The sequence below is a fragment of the Macrosteles quadrilineatus genome, unplaced genomic scaffold (assembly GCF_028750875.1).
Source record: "Macrosteles quadrilineatus isolate MER2022 unplaced genomic scaffold, UCM_ALF_1.0 Scaffold_9__3_contigs__length_116548681, whole genome shotgun sequence".
In the NCBI taxonomy this organism is placed as follows: domain Eukaryota; kingdom Metazoa; phylum Arthropoda; class Insecta; order Hemiptera; family Cicadellidae; genus Macrosteles; species Macrosteles quadrilineatus.
Genome location: NW_026542602.1, coordinates 73293582 through 73312257, shown reverse-complemented (window position 1 = coordinate 73312257; position 18676 = coordinate 73293582). Strand labels below are relative to the sequence as shown.

General features: G+C 31.7%; 1 long non-coding RNA gene across 3 annotated transcripts in view; it reads left to right on the top strand.

Moving 5' to 3' along the window:
* LOC129004286 (uncharacterized) overlaps nucleotides 1-18676 on the top strand; it is a 48811-nt gene that overhangs the window by 25372 nt on the left and 4763 nt on the right. For all 3 annotated transcript variants that reach the window (XR_008491690.1, XR_008491691.1, XR_008491692.1), the window contains exon 2: nucleotides 6036-6065. This is a non-coding gene — a long non-coding RNA (uncharacterized LOC129004286). The remainder of the gene's footprint in view (nucleotides 1-6035; nucleotides 6066-18676) is intronic.

Here is an 18676-nt window from a genome sequence, read left to right as displayed (position 1 = left end):
TACATCCATACATCCAAACTTTCTCATTTATAATTTACTAGCTGTAACCCGCGGGCTTTGCCCCGTTTAACTTCTTAATTTTCAAGATTACTGTATCTCGTTCGCATGGCTCAATCACGTCCTGGTTGAAGTTTGTTCGCTACGCTCACTCACCTTTAGGTTGGAGCTCGTTCGCTACGCTCACTCACCTTTAGGTTGGAGCTCGTTCGCTGCGCTCACTTGCCTTCAGGTTAGCTCGTTCGCTACGCTAACTCGCCTCCAGGTTGAAGTTCGTTCGCTACGCTCACTCACCTTTTGGTTGCAAATTAGCTGTTGTCATAAATGTAAAAGAAATAATAGTGCTGCACCCTGTTGGTAATTTTTGTAACTTTAATGCTATTGAACATCACAGAACAGAACCAACTTGTTAAAATTGAAACAGCTGTTAAGATTCAATAATTCCATTTCTCATAAGGTTAACATGGGAAACTCCAGAGCCACTGGGGCGGAGCCCGAAAGGATTTTTGAAATAAGAATATGCCTATATGTTAATCGGGAATGTGAGCTATCATCATGCCAAATTTCAGCCCAATCCGACCAGTATTTTTCGCGTTCACTTGTCACAAACATACATCCATACATCCATACATCCATCCATCCAAACTTTCTCATTTATAATATTAGTAGGATAATATTAGTAGGATAAGTAAAACATATATCAAACAATGTCAGGAAGCAAGCACCTGTTCATCAACAAGTCTTGCCAAACATTGGATCAGTAATTTAAACATTTACAGAAATCTGTAGCTTAGGTCCAATAGACAATAGACAATAGACAAATAATCTTTATTTACACATTCATTAAGAATAGTAGTAGCGTCAATTTACAATTTTTTCTAAATGTTTGGTTGAGGTGTTGTTTAGTCAAAGACCTGTTGACGGTATTCTTCTAAGGAATAGAAAGGTCGATTAATGAGCCATTGATGCAAAGCTGGTTTGAGGTCATCTTCTGACTTGCTTCTTAGATCTGGAGGTAGCCTGTTGTAGATTTTCATTCCTGCGTATGAAGGTTTCTTTTCAAACTGTGTCGTGCGATGTTGTGGAAGGTTGTACTGCATGGTGTTTCTCAGGTTGTGTTGGTGCATTTCGCCACGCCTTGTAGGGTTATTTCTTACTGCAAATAACACAACTTCCTGGATGTAGAGTGCTACAAGGGTAAGTACTTTGAGTGACCTGAATGCTTCCCTGCAGCTGTCGAGTCTGTGGAGTCCTGCAGTTATTCTGACTGCCTTTTTTTGTTTTCTGAGAACTCTTTGCATGTTAGTGGCAGAGGTTCCACCCCATGCTACAAGTCCATATCTCATATGCGACTCGAAAAGTGCAAAGTATGCTACTTTTGTTGTCATGTCATCTGTTGCATTTTTTATATGTTTAAGAGCATAGATGGTTGAACTTAATTTTTTACATATATTGTCCACATGAGGGGTCCAGGTTAAATTCTTGTCGAGTGTGATGCCCAAAAACTTAGCTTCATCTTCCACTTCTACATCTGGGAGTCGTGGCACTTCTTGAGATTTACGGCCAAAAGCTATTTGAGTTGTTTTAGACGTGTTTACTGCGAGATCATTGTTATAGCAGTATTGGTAGGCCATACTGAGTGACACATAGGATTTTACTTCTAGATTTTCAGCTAGTGGTTCATTAAACACTAAGGTTGTGTCATCAGCATACATAAGAGTAAGGCAGGCGTCTCCTATTTGTTGCGGCAAATCGTTGGTAAAAAGAATAAACAGTACCGGACCCATAACTGAACCTTGGGGAACTCCTCGATTTATTGGTTGAAAATTTGATCTTGTTTTTCTTATTAGGCTGTTATCTCTGTGCCTTAGTTCTACAAACTGACTCCTGTCTGTAAGGTAGCTTTGAAACCATTCTCTTACTATCCCTGATACCCCCAGGGAATCCAGCTTTTTAATGATTAGCTGGTGGTCAAGGCAGTCAAATGTCTTACTGAAATCAAGAAAGATTCCTGTTGTTAGATTTCCTTCATCTAGGCTGTCAATCAGGGACTCAACCATCTGAATTATTGCTGTTGTTGTGGATTTCCCTTTTGTAAATCCATGTTGAAGGTTGTTTAGTAGGTTGTGATTTGTGCAGTGGTCTAAAAGTCTTTTTAAAACAACTTTTTCGTATATTTTGGAGAAGGTGGAAACGAGGGAAATTGGTCTGTAGTTGCTTGCTTCTAATGTGCTACCTTTTTTAAATTTCGGGTATACTTTAGTTATTTTAAGTAGTGAAGGAAAGATGCCTTGTTTTAGGGACTTATTTATCAAATCAGCCAATGGTAGTGCTAGTTCATTGCAGCAATGCTTAAGTATTTTTGACGAGATTTCATCAATTCCAGACGAGTTTTTTGCTTTAAGTTTGTTTATAATCATTTTAACTTCCTTCTCGTCTGTGCTTTGAAAGGAGGAAAACAGTGGACCTGTTTGAGTTACGTCAGGAGTTTGAGTCCAGCACATGCACAACACTTTTTAACCTGGTAATGCACTGACTATTGTCCAGCAGATTAACAGCAAGACTGTTCGGATGATATTCTAATTTTTCTTGATAATTTTTGCTAAGGTCTGTAATTTCTTCTTTCACTGATTTAATTTTGAAGTCATTCCTAATTGTAGTGTTGGATACGAACCAGGGTGCGCCAATAATTCTTCTCAGTACCTTAGCCTGAAATCGTTCAAGAATTTCGATGTTGGATTTGCTCGAGGTCCCCCAAAGTTGAATTCTGTATGTCCAAATTGGTTTGATCATAACTTTATACAGTAAAATTTTGTTAGCCAATGATAATTTTGAATTCGTACCTAGTAGCCAATTGAGTTTACGAAGTTTTAATTCCATTTACTGTCACTTGCACCAGATATGAGATTTCCAATTTAATTTTTTGTCAAGAGTTAGACCTAAATATTTTACACTACCCTGTTCTCAGAGTAAAAACAATAAGTTTGGACTTGTTTTCGTTGACTTTTATCCTCCACTTTTTAAGCCAATACTGGAGTTCAGTCAAGGCAGCTTGTAGATTTATGTAAGCTGGGACCCTAAACTAAAATTATGGCTTCGACATTCCCTAGTTCTCAAAATTATCTTTCTTTCAACACAAAAATCATGAAAATCCGTCGAGTGGTTGATTCAGAATCGTGAAATAAAAAAACAAACTTTCGTTTTAATATTATTGCACTTAACCTATTTTTTTTTTAATACTGGGTAACTTAGTTTTTTTACAAACAGTTGTGCCATTGTTTTAACAATTACTTTAATTGATGCATAACTATTTTTATCAACTTACTTTGTCTCAATAAAATTTTTAAATTATCAGTTGATTAGCGTTATAATTCATAACAAATTCATGATTTAGAAATATAATTTCAAGCTAGCAATGTCTGAATACATAAAAAGCATTGCACTGTCACCCTATTTATTTATTTATTTATTTTTTATCAGCACTTTTCTAATATTGTTTCCTCATTTCTGTTTATAAATAATGAATTATCTCTTGCAGTTAAAGTAGAACGTAAAACCGGTAAATCCCTTAATATCCTTTTTCATGTAGTAATATGATACAATATAAAGTTGTATAGTTTTCATTGCTTATGATATAAAATACCACTTATAGCTTCTGTCATTCAGAAATCAGAAATCAGAATCTTTATTGTCTTTAAAAATAATATGGTACAATGTAATAGACAAAGTCAATATGGTCAATATGATCGCTACAAATGATCAATACCAAGTTCAAAGTCAATACTGTAATTAAAATAAAATTCTAAGATACGATACAGTACACTATTAAATTAAAACTAACTTTCTGTTGATATTCTTTAACAAAATTGTGCATTTTAAACACAAGTTCATATTTTAGTTGCTACTAAAAACATGCACAGCTTTTATTAGCGAATTTCCCTATAGGGAAGTAGCTATTACCGTAGGTATCATAGTAAGAACTAGGCCCGGGACCGATTTACTTTTTCATTTTGATGTCCCCAGAGGCCAAAAACACCATTCGTTCAAATTTATATATATATATATATATATATATATATATATATATATATATATATTAATAAATTAAATAAATAATTAAACATTTAGTACCCTTTTTTTAAGTTATTAATTTATTGAATAAACTTACATGTTTCGGCTCTTAGGCCATGATCACAGTTATGAACAAATAGTAAATAAATAGAAATGTAAATAATAAATAAGAAAATTATAATATGATTTTGGAATTTTGTCTAGTATATAGGTTGGCTTAGGTGTTGTTTTCTTTTGATTTATTATATAAGATTTTTTCATATATTATGTTTTCTTTTTGAATTTGCATTGTATTGAGTATGTTTTCAGGATCTTTTTTATGGTTTCTATATATGTGGAATTCTTCTTTAATGAATAAAATTCCAAAATCATATGATAATTTACTTATTTATTATTTACATTTCTATTTATTTACTATTTGTTCATAACTGTGATCATGGCCTAAGAGCCGAAACATGTAAGTTTATTCAATATAATTAATAACTTGAAAAAAGGGTTCTAAATGTTTAATTATTTATTTAATTTATTAATAATAACTAGAGGTCGTCCAGTGGTCGAAACTCGACCAAAAATATTTAATGTACAGTCTTCTTTATTTTCATCCCACACTGTGAATAAAACATGTGATTGGAGTTTCTTCCATTTGTTTTGATTTTCTGTTTATATTTCGTTGTTATTTCGTAACCAGCAAGGCAACCCATTTGATCCATGTTAATTTTTTCAAAATTTAAATTCATTTTTTGTGCTTATTTTTGAGCCTATTTTAATTTATAAAGGGATTCTGCACATCTACAGGTAAATATCTTTCCAACAGTATGCATAGATTTTTCCTGCGATGCTCACGAGCTGAGAAAAAAGGTTTTAAAGAAACATGCTTGCCTATTAATATATAGATAGATAGTAGCCCTCAATAGTGAACGATATATTTATTCAATATATATATATATTATGTGTGTGTCCATCCGATAACTTGAGTAAATTTTGTCCGATTTTGATAAAATTTGGTTTGAAGGTGTAAGGCGGAATAAACTTGAATGAGTTCGCGAACCAGCATGATCGGACTAAGGGAACGGGGGTTTTATGGGGTAAAAATAGGTTTTTCCCATTTTTGACCCAAAAAACATAAAATTTAGCAATTTCTTTCCAAACCATTTTGTAGAGCTTAAAAAAACAAATAATTTAGTATATTGAAGCGTTATTATGTGCCTAATTGTTACGGAGAAAATTCAAAAAAATTTTAATTTTAAAATTCCCATGTTATTCTTATGGAGGATAAGTCAACTGTTGTAGTTTGCTTGTTTATGAACATATTTTAATCAAATTTAGAAAATACATTAATTTCTTACTAAACCACAGTACCTTTTAACATTTTACATAAATAAAAAACTTTTTTACCCTCCCTGTTGCAGCAAACCTAAGTACTCATTAAACTAATTCTGTTTAAATAGGGAATAAATCTGATATTTTTAAGGAGAAATTTTAGTTTAAATCCAATCAGGCAAATGGAAATTCGCTAAGTCTGCAGGTTTGCTGCGGCGGGGGTATTAAAATAATGTGTATAAAATAATTTGTTAAATTAAATTAGGCCTGGGTATAGAATTATTTTTGTTGTGTGGTTTTATTTACCCACATTGCTCAAATAACCTATACTATTAATTTAAGACGTAATAATCTAATGTCACAGAAATAATATTGATAACAAAAAAATAACACATTTATGGACCCACTGATGAAAAAGCAGTAATTTTGATTAAAATACTTAGATTGAATTGTCGCTAGGATAACTGATGGAAAAAGGATATCGGTTTGATCAGCTTTAACAAAAGTTCAAATTACTTGATAAAATTCAAAATTATAATCTGATAAAACGACCCTCATTTTGTTGAATTAAATCAATATCAGCCTGCTGTGCTCATTAGTTTTGCTCTACAGTTGATGCACATTTTTAATGACTTTCGTTTTTACAGGAAACGGGACTGATGGAGTTTTTTGAGTTGGTGAGTATTTAAAAATCTGTTAAAACCAACACCTGAAAAAAAAAAATAGTGTCTGTAATACTAAAATATAGCAAAGTTTAGTGTAGTGTCAAACATGTAATTTTATAATATTTTTTTCATAATTTCTTAAGTGAATGCAGATGTAATTATTATACGGAATACTACTATACCCAAATAAAAAACTTTAGTCACTAGTATAGTAGGCCGAATAAGTAAAATGCAGCTAACAATAATGTTACAACAGTGCAATGTATTTTTAGTGCTTAGGCACTGACAGCACTGTGTTAAGATTACATTGAAACTCTTTGAAGAAATAATTTCAAGAAGGCATTAGTACAGATAGCTGATAAGCCTGTTGATGTGTGTAACTAAACATACTTCTAAAGAATTAATTTTCCCACCTATCTGTGGATAGAGTTGCAAAGTTATTTTCTATTTACATTTCACAAGAGGAGAGTTTGAAGGGAAAGCTTCGGCAGATATTTTATGAAAATATTTCATGCCCTCTCTTCCTCAAGGGAATGAACCTAATGCTTGTTGCAAAAGAATTTTTGTCAACCTTACTTCAAGTGGATGCAAATACCCTATTTTGTAATGTTCACCATGCAAAGCAAAATATTTCTTATGTTTTTCTGTGTCATTATTTTGTTTTATCAGGTTATAATTATTTTAGATTATTTAATAACAGTAGGTTTAATAGTACTCTCATTTAATTTTGATAATACTGCGTTTGAATACATACTTCAGAAAATTATTTTTTAGAGCCTTGATGGCAATTTCATTATAGTGTAAAGGTATTAAAAGATATGAGTATTAGTATTTAATAAAAGAAGAATACTTATACAAACTGGAGGAACTTTAATAAATTACAGACAACATTAAATTATTTTGTATTTTTGAAATAATTTACTTATACCTATTTTGCAGCTATTGAAATTAAATTGAATGAAATCAAAATTCTTCTTTACTGAGGCGAACTTAGGACCTCATGGGCCTTTCTCACAGTTTAACCTATATAATAATAATAATAGAAAGTTTTTTTTCATAGAACGCTAGGCACGAGCCTGGAGTTGTTTTTCACATTACTTCAGGTTAGACCTAGGGGTTGCGGCATTATCACATGGATAAAATCAAATGTTGATTTGGCCGGATTTGAACACGGGACCTCTGGAACCGAAGTCCTGCGCTCTAACCACTAGACTAGCTCGCTCCCCCAATAATAATTATAAGTTATGAATAATGATGAGTTATTCATATACGTAAGTTGAATTCTGAACGATTGGCAGAGTGTGTTTTTGAAAAATCACGTCCAATCTTTGTTCATTAATATTGTTTTCTTCAAAAAGTGCTACTCTAGCTATAACCAACTTGCTATTTTATATGAGTTTTCAAAAACATTTTAACTACACATTTATTTGAATGATTTAATCTACTATTTTTAACATACATAAATACAAGAAATTATCTAATATGCAATGAAAGACAGCACAATATTGGTGTAAATGGTTTTTCCTACTTGCAAAATTACACAGTTTATTTAAATCTTGACTTGCTCGTTGGTGTCATCTTCATCTGTAGTTAATCGAAGATATAATCAAAGTAGCACTTGCACACCCTTATAATCAATCCATTTTGTAATGAATTAAAATACCTCTTTAATTTGCATATATTATGTTTGGTTTTAAAATAATAAAACAAAACAGCTTTTAAAACACAATTTGAATAGTAATAAAATGTTAACTATCTTTTAATCTTACATTATTATTTATATGAAATCGAGAAATCCATCTGCTTGTTAAAAAGAATCTATGATCTCTATTAAAAATCACATTTTTTAATTCAAAGAAATCATCATTTTATTTTCTGTGATTGTGTCCCTCTCACTGGCACAGATTTGCTCCCAGTAACAGAGCAAGTAAGTCAGGTGGCCATCTGTCTAGACTAAAGAGATTTGGTCAAATTGACCGCATTCATCTCTGACCACTTCATGGCGTTTTAAAACCTCATACTATAACCGTGGGACTGAAAAATATTTGTCACACTATGAAATTGACATTAAATAATTAGTGCAGATTAAAACATTCTGACTATTTTTAGAAAGCTGCAGAAAGGAGTTTTTTCACTAAACTATCAGAATATAAATTATAAAATCAATTAAAAGAAGTTCTATGTTTTATGTTTAGGAAAAGGCAAATTACAAAAGTATTTTTTTAAACGTAGGTGCTAAATTTTAAACTCATGATTCACTGATTTAGGCTTAAAAAGATGAGTCTAATACAAATGCCTGGGTTCAAATCCCGTCAGTCACCAATTTTATGTGTGTTTAGTTGTGGTCCTGTAGTTGGAAGTACACCGTTAGCCTCCCAAGGGTCCTTAGGTTTCACAAGAAAGAGAACCTTTACTGTATTTGAGAACCCTCTCAATTAAGAGTCACTTGATTAATGGGTCCGATTAAATTTAAGTCGAAACCCAATAAAGCAATAAAGGCTAAACCACTAGACAAATTTTGCATATCTATTTAAAGTTATATGTTTGATAGCCGAGAGTTGTGGTGTTAGCTACAGTAATTTCATTTTATGGTGAACTGTGATGTGTACACCTTTAATAAACCAATGCCGTATGTCATCTGACAGGTTCTGGTGTTAAGTAAATATGTATTTCATTGTACTTTGCTGTGACACAGGTAAATGTCATAAAACTACACGCTGTAGCATGAATACTGCCTAATTTAATTTTCTTACACTTTACACATAAAATATTATTGAAAATTGAGTAAGGCCCAATTAAAAACCTAATAATTTAATTTTCTTACATTTTACACATAAAATATTGAAAATTGAGTAAGGTCCCATTAAAAACCTAATAATTTAATTTTCTTACATTTTACACATAAAATATTGAAAATTGAGTAAGGTCCCATTAAAAACCTAATAATTTAATTTTCTTACACTTTACACATAAAATATCATTGAAAATTGAGTAAGGTCCCATTAAAACCTAAAAATTTAATTTTCTTACACTTTGCACGTAAAATATCATTGAAAATTGAATAAGGTCCCATTAAAAACCTAATAATTTAAATTTCTTACACTTTACACGTAAAATATCATTGAAAATTTAGTAAGATCCCATTAAAAACCCTGATTTTATGAAAATTTCTGAAGCAGACGAGCTACAAAACTACTACTGTAATGGTTTCCAAACTACAAACGTCTTCCCAACTACAAACGTTTTCAAAACTACAAATAGAAATAGAACATTAGAAAATAATTTACAAATTGTGTTACAAAATTGATCTTTTTGGTGGGATACAGTTGAAAAGTTGTTTTTACATGATTATTTTTAGCTTATACACCAAAATACATTGACGAATGGACTGTCCGAATGTGTACAGATGCAAGTGATTGATGAGATCTGCGTTGCCAACAGCACTGTGACATCCACGACCAATGTTGCGGCCAAACTACTTAACCTTAGAGAACACGACGTTCGTTGGAATTATTCCCTCGGTTCTGGGAATATCACAATACCTCGTTGTTTTTGGATTAATGTTCCTCTAACCAGACGATTTCATTGCCTTTGAGCATCTGCAGTTGAGTTGAATTATTGTCATTACCAGACGGATGTTCGAAATGGTGAACCAATTTTTTTATCTTATTACGCAAATTATTTGACAGCAGTTATAACTTGTTGGGTGGTTCTTATTTTTATGTAAATTACTTCAGAAAACAAATTGCGGTTTAAATATATCACTTAGGAAAACAACTGTTTATAACATTTTTTTAATATCTACTTTGCCTTTTGAATAACATTAAAATTTAAGATTTACTAAAAAATAATTCATGAAGCATGGCTGGGTGGACGTAGTGCTCGCCTGGTATTCAGAGGGATGTCGGTTTGATCCTGAGAAGTCGCTAACTTTTTGTTGGTTTTGAAACTGTATTTAAGTGTTCGATCATTAGGCTTATCATATTTGGTCTTGGCTGAAGAAAGAACTGAGGGTATCATTCACTCAATCCTCATCTTGACCTTAAAATGATCTGATCCACCTGTGTGTGTTGAATGAGTCACATTTAATCTAAAGTAGGCCTAATGTAAACTGAGGTTATATGTACATTAAAAAAATATCCGTATATACTATCACTATCAAATGAGAACAATAATTATGATTGTCTATTTATAAAAAGTAGACCAAGCATGTAACTGATTAAAATCATTGGATTAAGTTTGATATCCAGAACACTATAAATCTTGTATGATGTTATTGACATTAACTTGAGATGCTGATGCTGAAGTGTTCCACTCTGGACAGATTACATTAGTGTCTCTGTCGTCAATAATAATCCTTGTCTTGCTGACTGTATTGAGTAGTTTACTTCATTCTTGTTACTTATAAAAAAAACTGTGACAACAATAATATTAACTTTTTAAATCTTTCAGCTGTCCTTTCCAATAGCTTATCTTGCCTCAAGGTTCTATCTTTTATCTTTGACAACCTGTCTGGTCCTTCATAATCCTCGGGATAGTGAATTCCTAGAACACGTTTTTGACACTAAGCATTGTAACACTAGGTATTGGTTGTTAGATGGGGTAATGTTTGGAGTTTAAATTTTTTTATTCTTGAGAGCATGACAGATTGTTTAATCTTACCTCAAATTTCTTCAAACTTCAACTTTCTGATAGTTGTTAACTATTACATTGGTTTTGAAAGCTGCTTTGCTGGCGTCTTCTGTCTTTTTAAACCCAGGAATTATTGATTGGTTTAATTATGTATGTTTTACGATTGTGTTTTTGTGTCTTGTGAACTAAAACAAAAATCCAATGCATAGTACAACAAATTTTTTTTGTTGGACACACAAAGATTTTGGAAAAAGCAGCAAAATGATTGACCAGAGGTGAAATTTACTGTCAACTTCCATGTGAGCTGTGCACTGTTTATTTTGGGTGGGTTTCTCCCAACAAGCTCTGCCACAGGTAAACTCATTAATTGCACACCTAACCTAATCAAACAGGATTTAAACCCATTTAAGCCCTCTTTGAGGCTGTCAGATGACTAGAGTGACAACAATGTAGGCCGCTCGCCTTTAATCATACCTAGGTCTTACACATTAACAATTCTAGTAAATCCCATGATGTAGCGTAGTAGTTGAAATATTTTTTCAAAGGCTGGTAGTACATGCTTAGCACTTTTTCACCCTTTTTTCATGTTAAGGAAAAGTTTGTTTATGATACTCAAATATTGGAGCTAAAATGTTTAATTTTTGTTTGACACCTGGACTCATATTATTAATTTTGTTTGAAGCCTTCCGGAATCGGTAATCAACATGCTAAGCACATTTTCACCTGTTTTTTCTCGCTAAGTAAAAAATTTGATTATGATAGGTGCTTGTAACGTGACATATTGGAGCTAAAGGTTTAATCTTTATCTGACATCTGTACTAATATTATTCATGCTTAGGCCTTCTGGAATTAGTAATCAATTATAACAGGTTACGTACCTTGACATCTACAATTCCTGATTTGAACTTCCGTTAACTAGTGATTGGAAGTTCGACTGAGGAATTGTGGACGTCAAATTGCGTAATCTGTTATAATTGTGCTCATATTATTATTTTGTACTATGGTACTGTAAGATAACGTTACTGCCATGGTTGAATTAAATAATTTTATTTTTAGTTCTTTAATCACCCCGTCACTTTGCTCAAGCTATCATTACATTTTAATTAATCCAATAGTGTTGTTGCGTGGGTGTGAACTGTTTTGCAGTAAATTCATTGAATATCTTAATAGAAACGCTGTCAGCCTTAGCTGGCTCTGTTGATTGCATGTAATGCACTGTGACTGATGGGTGGGTGCTTTAGATGGCTCATAGGCTGCAAATATCATGTATTGCCAGAAATAGAACGTAGTGTTTAAATAAACGGAGACATATAATTTTAAATCAATCAAAAAGAAAGAATAATATATTATAAGAAACTCAAATATAATAATGCAATTTAAAGCTGGAAGAAAACAATCGTTAATGCAATTTGAATCAAAATTATCAAACTCTTTTGCTTTACTCTGTAAGCTAGTTAAAAATAAAAAACATTCTAGTACAACAATGCAGTCTCTAACTCTTTTGCTTGGAAGTTCACCTGTTTGAAGTTATTGGATCTGTAATAGGAACTAAATAGGGCATACTGTGTACGGAATATAAGCCAACAAAAAATAATACTATAGTAGAAAAATCAACTAGGCTAACTGAATTAGTGATCTCTATCCAACAATGTGTCAAACACTTTAGATCCCCTTGTTAATACTATTGTATGTAGGGACGGCGCTTTTAAAAGAATTAATGTCAGTTTTTTTTTTTTAGAAACTATAACTGATTCAACTTAACAAAATAATTCAAAATCATCAAACAGGGGGGTTTGCATCCAAGCAATATTGTAATGTGAAATCTAAAAGGACAGGTTGTACGAATAAAACACTTCAGGTCTAGCCAAGCTGTCAGAAGGGAGTTTTTCTTGAAAAGAAGTTGTAAAGATGAATGCAAGATATTACCAGAATGTTGAGCAAGGTCTGCACTCTGCACTGAGTAACAAGGATTTTATGTCAATATCTGGCAGACACCAATTTCACGGTCTCTGCTCGCTAAACCAACAACAACTCGCTTCAGATGGTTCTGTTGTCAAATTGTTGTTAATCGTTCACTGTGGACAGTATTTGGACGGAATTCAATAATGGTTATCTCCCTTCATGACATAGTTAACTAATAATTAAATTAATTCTGCCATAGCTGTAGAGAAGACTTGGAAGACTTGTTACCAAAAATATCAACTCTAAAGGCACATTATATTTATTATTTAGTAAAGATTTATTCATAAACATTCACTCGTGCTTATTATTGTAGATATTATACAAGAGCTCGCCCCGTGGTCGAAAACTCGACTAAAAGTATGTATTGTGCAAACTTCTGTACTTTCACTCCACGGTCTCCACGCTGTAAATAAAACATGTGATTGGAATTTCTTCCATTTGTTTTGATTTTCTGTTTATATTTTGTTGTTATTTTGTTACCAACATGGCAACCCATAAGACCCATGTAATTTTTTTTAAATTTTAAATTCATTTTTTGTGCTTATTTTTGAGCCTATTTTAATTTATAAAGGGATTCTGCACATCTACAGTAAAATATCTTTAATTTTTTACCGAACCACTTGTAATTCGGTCCAGTAGTATGGTGAGTCTAGCTGTCATAAGTTTTCCAACAGTTTTTTAAGGCACAATATACTGGCAAGTAACAATCCAAAGGTTCTATACGCCTCCCAGAAATCAAAATAACATTTTCAAAAGTAACATAAAATGATTAGTTAGCACTAGTAATTCTTTTGTTAACATTTGTAACCTATCAAATCTTTTGATCATTCATAAAGATTTAGTTAAAACTCAAATAACAAAATTAATGCATTGACAGTTTAGAGAATGTGTTTTGATTGAAATATGCTAAAACAAATTGATAATTAGTGGAGTAATTTCTTACATTAGTAAAACCTTGTCAAAAGCCACATTTTTGGGGGAGGTGTGTAAAATAAACTACATTAATGAGACGAAGCTCTACATTAATGGGAGCAGTAAAAACACACTAAATTTGTTTAAGCAGTTAAAAAAGCTCTACATTAGTGAGATCTATGTAAAATCAACTACAATAATAGAATCAGTCGAAAAAAATGCCTTATGTAGGAGCAGTGTAAGACACACTTTATTGGGGCCTGTGTAAAATCCTACACAAGTAAGAGGAGTACAAAAATACACTATAAGTGTGAGCAAATTCATAAGAATGCAATACCAAAAACAATGTAAAAACATTAAATTAGTGGGAGCAGTAGAAAAATACTCTAAATTAACGAAAAAGGAAAATCACTACTTTAGTGTTAAATAACTATCTTGGTGGGAGCAATATCAGTTGCTTTCTTATGTCCATGAAACAGACCACAACCCTATGTTCCGCATCACACAGTGACCAACAGTTTGATCCAGGGATCTGTCCCACACTATCCTGGCTAGTTATAACTGCTATCTCATCTGACAGGGGTTATGATACATTGGTACAGTTTAGTAGGTTGAGAAATGGTTGTGCCACTAAGCAGTTGTATTTACTTTGACTCTGTTTATTTTTCTGTAGCCTGACATATCTGTGGCAGTACAGTTAACACAATGTGCCTGTAGTAATTGCAAAATAATAAACTTGCATTTTTCAATTCTGATTTAAATATCTTGTGCAGTTTGAAATATATCCAACAAAAGACGTATTGCCTTTGATTATACTATTGAAAATCGTTTTTATTTTTAAATTACTTTAAATGGATTTCTTCAAATTAATTTACTTGAATTAATCTTGCAAAGTTAGTTTGCATTCAGGCTGAAATAAGCTGGAGTAATTAATTCTTGCATTTCGCCCTTGATTTCTCACATGGTTTGTTTGCCTATATTGTTTACCTTCATTTGAATTTTAATCAAAGGTAGTGTCCTTGATCTAATTTATTTACAAGACACAAAAGTTTATTAAAATCATTTGTTTTAAGTGCCTATTAATTTGTGTTTTTTAAATGCTTTTTAACGTAGAACTGTACTAACCCTCTTTTAGGATATCATTGTTTAACATTAGAAATTAACCACCATGTGTATTTTTGTTGGCAAAGATAAATTAATTAACAGTTAAAAGCAGCATTCAATGAATCCATATTTCCATTTTTAAATCATAAGTGAAAATAAATTCTGAAAACATATCAGAAATAGATACAGGTTTACATGTGGTTGACAAGAAGTGTTTTTATTTCATCCCATTGTTTCATCAAAGTTGCTAATTGGTTTTGCATTGTTTTCCACCCACTTGCACTGTTTTGTACAGTGTACGCAGGCTGCTCTGTTTCTGTTGAAAAAACTGGCAGAGGGAGCAACACTCATTAACCACAGTGTCATTCATTCTCCTGTTTTTTATAGAAGGTCCTTATCACAACATTAAATCCTACAGGTTACAGATAGAAAAATATGTGCTGTTGTGTCAAGAAGCAATAAATCTTTGTATTAATTTTTCATTTTGGTTTACAATAGTTGTGACCGTTAAAAGTTAACGGCCTTTGATAATCAATAAAATACCATTTATTTGTAAAGATTTTCAATTTGTCCAAAACTTTTATTTATGATTCTATTTTAAAGTATGCAATTTTAGAAATTCCAAAGCATAATATATAAACATATTGTAAACACTGTGATATCTCAAAGAAAAAGATAGGCCTACTGTAAAAGAAAATTAAAAAAAAAACAAGTTTTATTGAGCCATTAATATTAAATCTGGCACTAATAAATTAAATTATGGTTCTGAGACATTGTGAAAAAGTAGTTTTTAAGTGCTAGATGGTAACTCTTTCAGTGAGGTAATTTAATTATTTTATCTAGTCTTGCACACTTGTATATGACAGGTTTACAAAATCAGTGTGTAAGATGTACAATATTAATATTCCATATTCCAAGTATTTTTACTGGAGACATTCAGCAAAGAAAATCACCATCCTTACAAAGGCTATTGGTGGAATATTTGATTGTGAGGTTTGTGGTGAGAAATGAAGGCTTTGAGGATTCGCTGATATCAGATGTGTATTGAATGCAAAATCAGGCTTCAGCTCTTAGATGTTGGACATTTATTTGGATTTTATTAATATTTAAGAATAACTAATGTTTGTGAAGTAAAATCTGTACTATAAAAAACTTTCACTCTAGTATTTTTCAACAGTAACTAGTGCTATTCAAACTATTCACTAGTATAGTTAGTTACTGTCATCATAATTTTGAAACTATCTATATGTGTAAGTGTTAAAATAGTGCATTTGATAAATGGTCTCAGCAAAGAATATAGTTGAAGTCTTTATTTGCTGTTGACATTATGTAAATATTAATAATAGTCAAGAATCTAACTAATTAAAGATCATCAAACATATTCATAAATGCAAATAGGCTTACAATACAAACTGATATACAATTTCTTCCACTCAAAAAACTCCGAGAGAATATAAGGGTTTTTTAAATTGCCAGTCATAGAATTGTTTTTTTTTTTATATCCACTGTGTTGGATATGACTGAATAATTGTATCGAGTTTAATGTTCTGTCTCTATGATGTCATTATATATAGCTTTTAAGACTAAAACCTAACCTAAAAAGATTCTTTTTGTATTTACATTTTTTCTGGTATTGTGACTATGGATCTCATTAAATAATGATTGTAATTTTTTTAGGCTGTGCTGTAATTCATGATATTATTAATGTATGAACTATAGTTACAGTATTTGGAATTCAGTCTAATAAAATAGAGGTTTACCATGAGAAGTAGAGTGTTAATTACAAACAACTCTTAGAATATTTTCCTTAAATATAATGAATTTCTAAAATGTTTCCTAAAGTTTCAAGCCACAGCGATAAATAGTTAGGAAAAACGAAATAAGGCGTCCCTTCAATAGCTACCGGTAACAAGTAATCCTGGCATATATTCTCTCTACACTATATAGCCATTTATAAAACTACGTTTTCTGAACTTTTGTCATATATATATATATATATATATATATATATGCTTTAAGCAATATTTTTGTCACAATTTTTACAGAAATAAAAGTAGCGTTGATGTGTTTGGGTTTTAATTTTTTTTTTTTTTTTTTTTAGAAATTAGGGGTTTAGTGCTATTTTATATGTTGTATGGTTAACTACACTTAAAATCTTTAAAATACCTTGGGATATCAAGGGGTAGCTGTACCTATTCCTAATTTCATAAACTAGTTTAAACCAGCAGTAACTACTGTACTTGTCATTAATAGTCAATCCTGACAATTGACAGTCACATTATTAGCTTGCCACCTTGACGTAAGAGGTAGTTTTTATAAGAAGACTAACAACTTCTTTAAATAACTGATTGTTTAGATGACTGCCAAACTGTCTGTCAATCTTTTACTTCTTTTTACTTAGTGATTCACCTCATCTACTTTTTGAGATCCTTTGTGGATTGATCAGTTAATTTGAAATAACTGTTGATGGTGTAGATTACATTAAAAGGAATTGTTTTAGCGAATTTCCCTATAGGGAAGTAGCTATTACCGTAGGTCTCATGGTAAGACCTAAGCCCGGGACCGATTTACTTTTTCATTTTGATGTCCCCAGAGGCCAAAAACACCATTTGTTCAAATTTTTATATATCTATATATATATATATATATATATATATATATGTGTCCATCCGCACGATAACTTGAGTAATTTTTGTCCGATTTTGATAAAATTTGGTTTGAAGGTGTAAGGCGGGATAAACTTGAATGAGTTCGCGAACCAGCATGATCGGACTATGGGAACGGGGGTTTATGGGGGGTTTTATGGGGTAAAAATAGGTTTTTCCCATTTTTGCCCCGGGTCAATCCATATCAAGTCATCCAGGGCATGACACCCATGTTCTCAGATTCTAATGATTTTTTTGTCATGTGTTCCTTTTGCTATTCTAATTATGAATACCAAATTTCATTTTGATATCTTGAATACTTTTTTAGTTATGAAATTTCAAAAATTGCTAAAAATAAGCGTTTTCCCGTTTCCGCCGATTATTGGGAGTACGACATTGTTTTGGTAAAAAAATCATTACTCAGTCAGTATTTATCATATCACAATGGGACTTTCACTAAAATGTTCAGAAAATCTTGTAGAATTAAGGAAAAATATGTTTATGGGGGTGGTCATTTTATGTTCCAGTCAGTAATCCATCCAACTTTAATTTTGGTCTAATCTTTAGCAAAAAACACGAAATTTTGAAAAATTTGTGAAAATTATAGGCACTATGTAAACCAAAGGTGTTTTATCATATTTATGTTCCTAAGGATATATACTAACAGGTTCTTAAAGAAAAACACTGGGATTTTCACTGCCTTTTAGTTTGTACCTCAATAAACAGAAAATTATAATTTTCATAAAAAAGGCAGAGTGCGGACAGTTAAACCTGTACTAAGAATCAATAGCTACTTCAGAAAGTGTTATTAAAAAAATTATCAAGACACATTTATAATAAAGTAGAATTATAATTTTGAAAGGCAATAAAACTGAAGTTTAAAAGCACTGACCCAAATTGGTAGGCCTACAATGTCAAGCTTAGTACAAAAAAGACGCTTGAAAAAATATGTACAGTATTAAGAAAATATGAAAACTTCTTACCACTAATCCTTAATGAATACAATTTTTGGAGATACTCAATTTGCTTTTTACATTAAGCACTTAATTTTGTACTTGGTTTTTTGTTTTTTGTCAACATGTTTTGGCAATGTTTTTCAATTAAATCCATTTCTTTTTTCGGGAAATAATACATTTAGTCAGGTTGGGTAGCAGGAAAATATTTCAGTTCTGGCAGAGAGGCTGCAATTTTAGGTTGTTATAGTATACAAGTTTCTGAATCTAAAACCGCCCAGACCTTATTATTATTTTAAATATGAAGGTGGTGTTGTGACCCATCATTTTAAACTACTTTTTTATGCTGAATTCAATGCCGCAATCCGTTTTTCATTGTCATATTTGGTTTTTAAAATATTGACATTTTAAATCA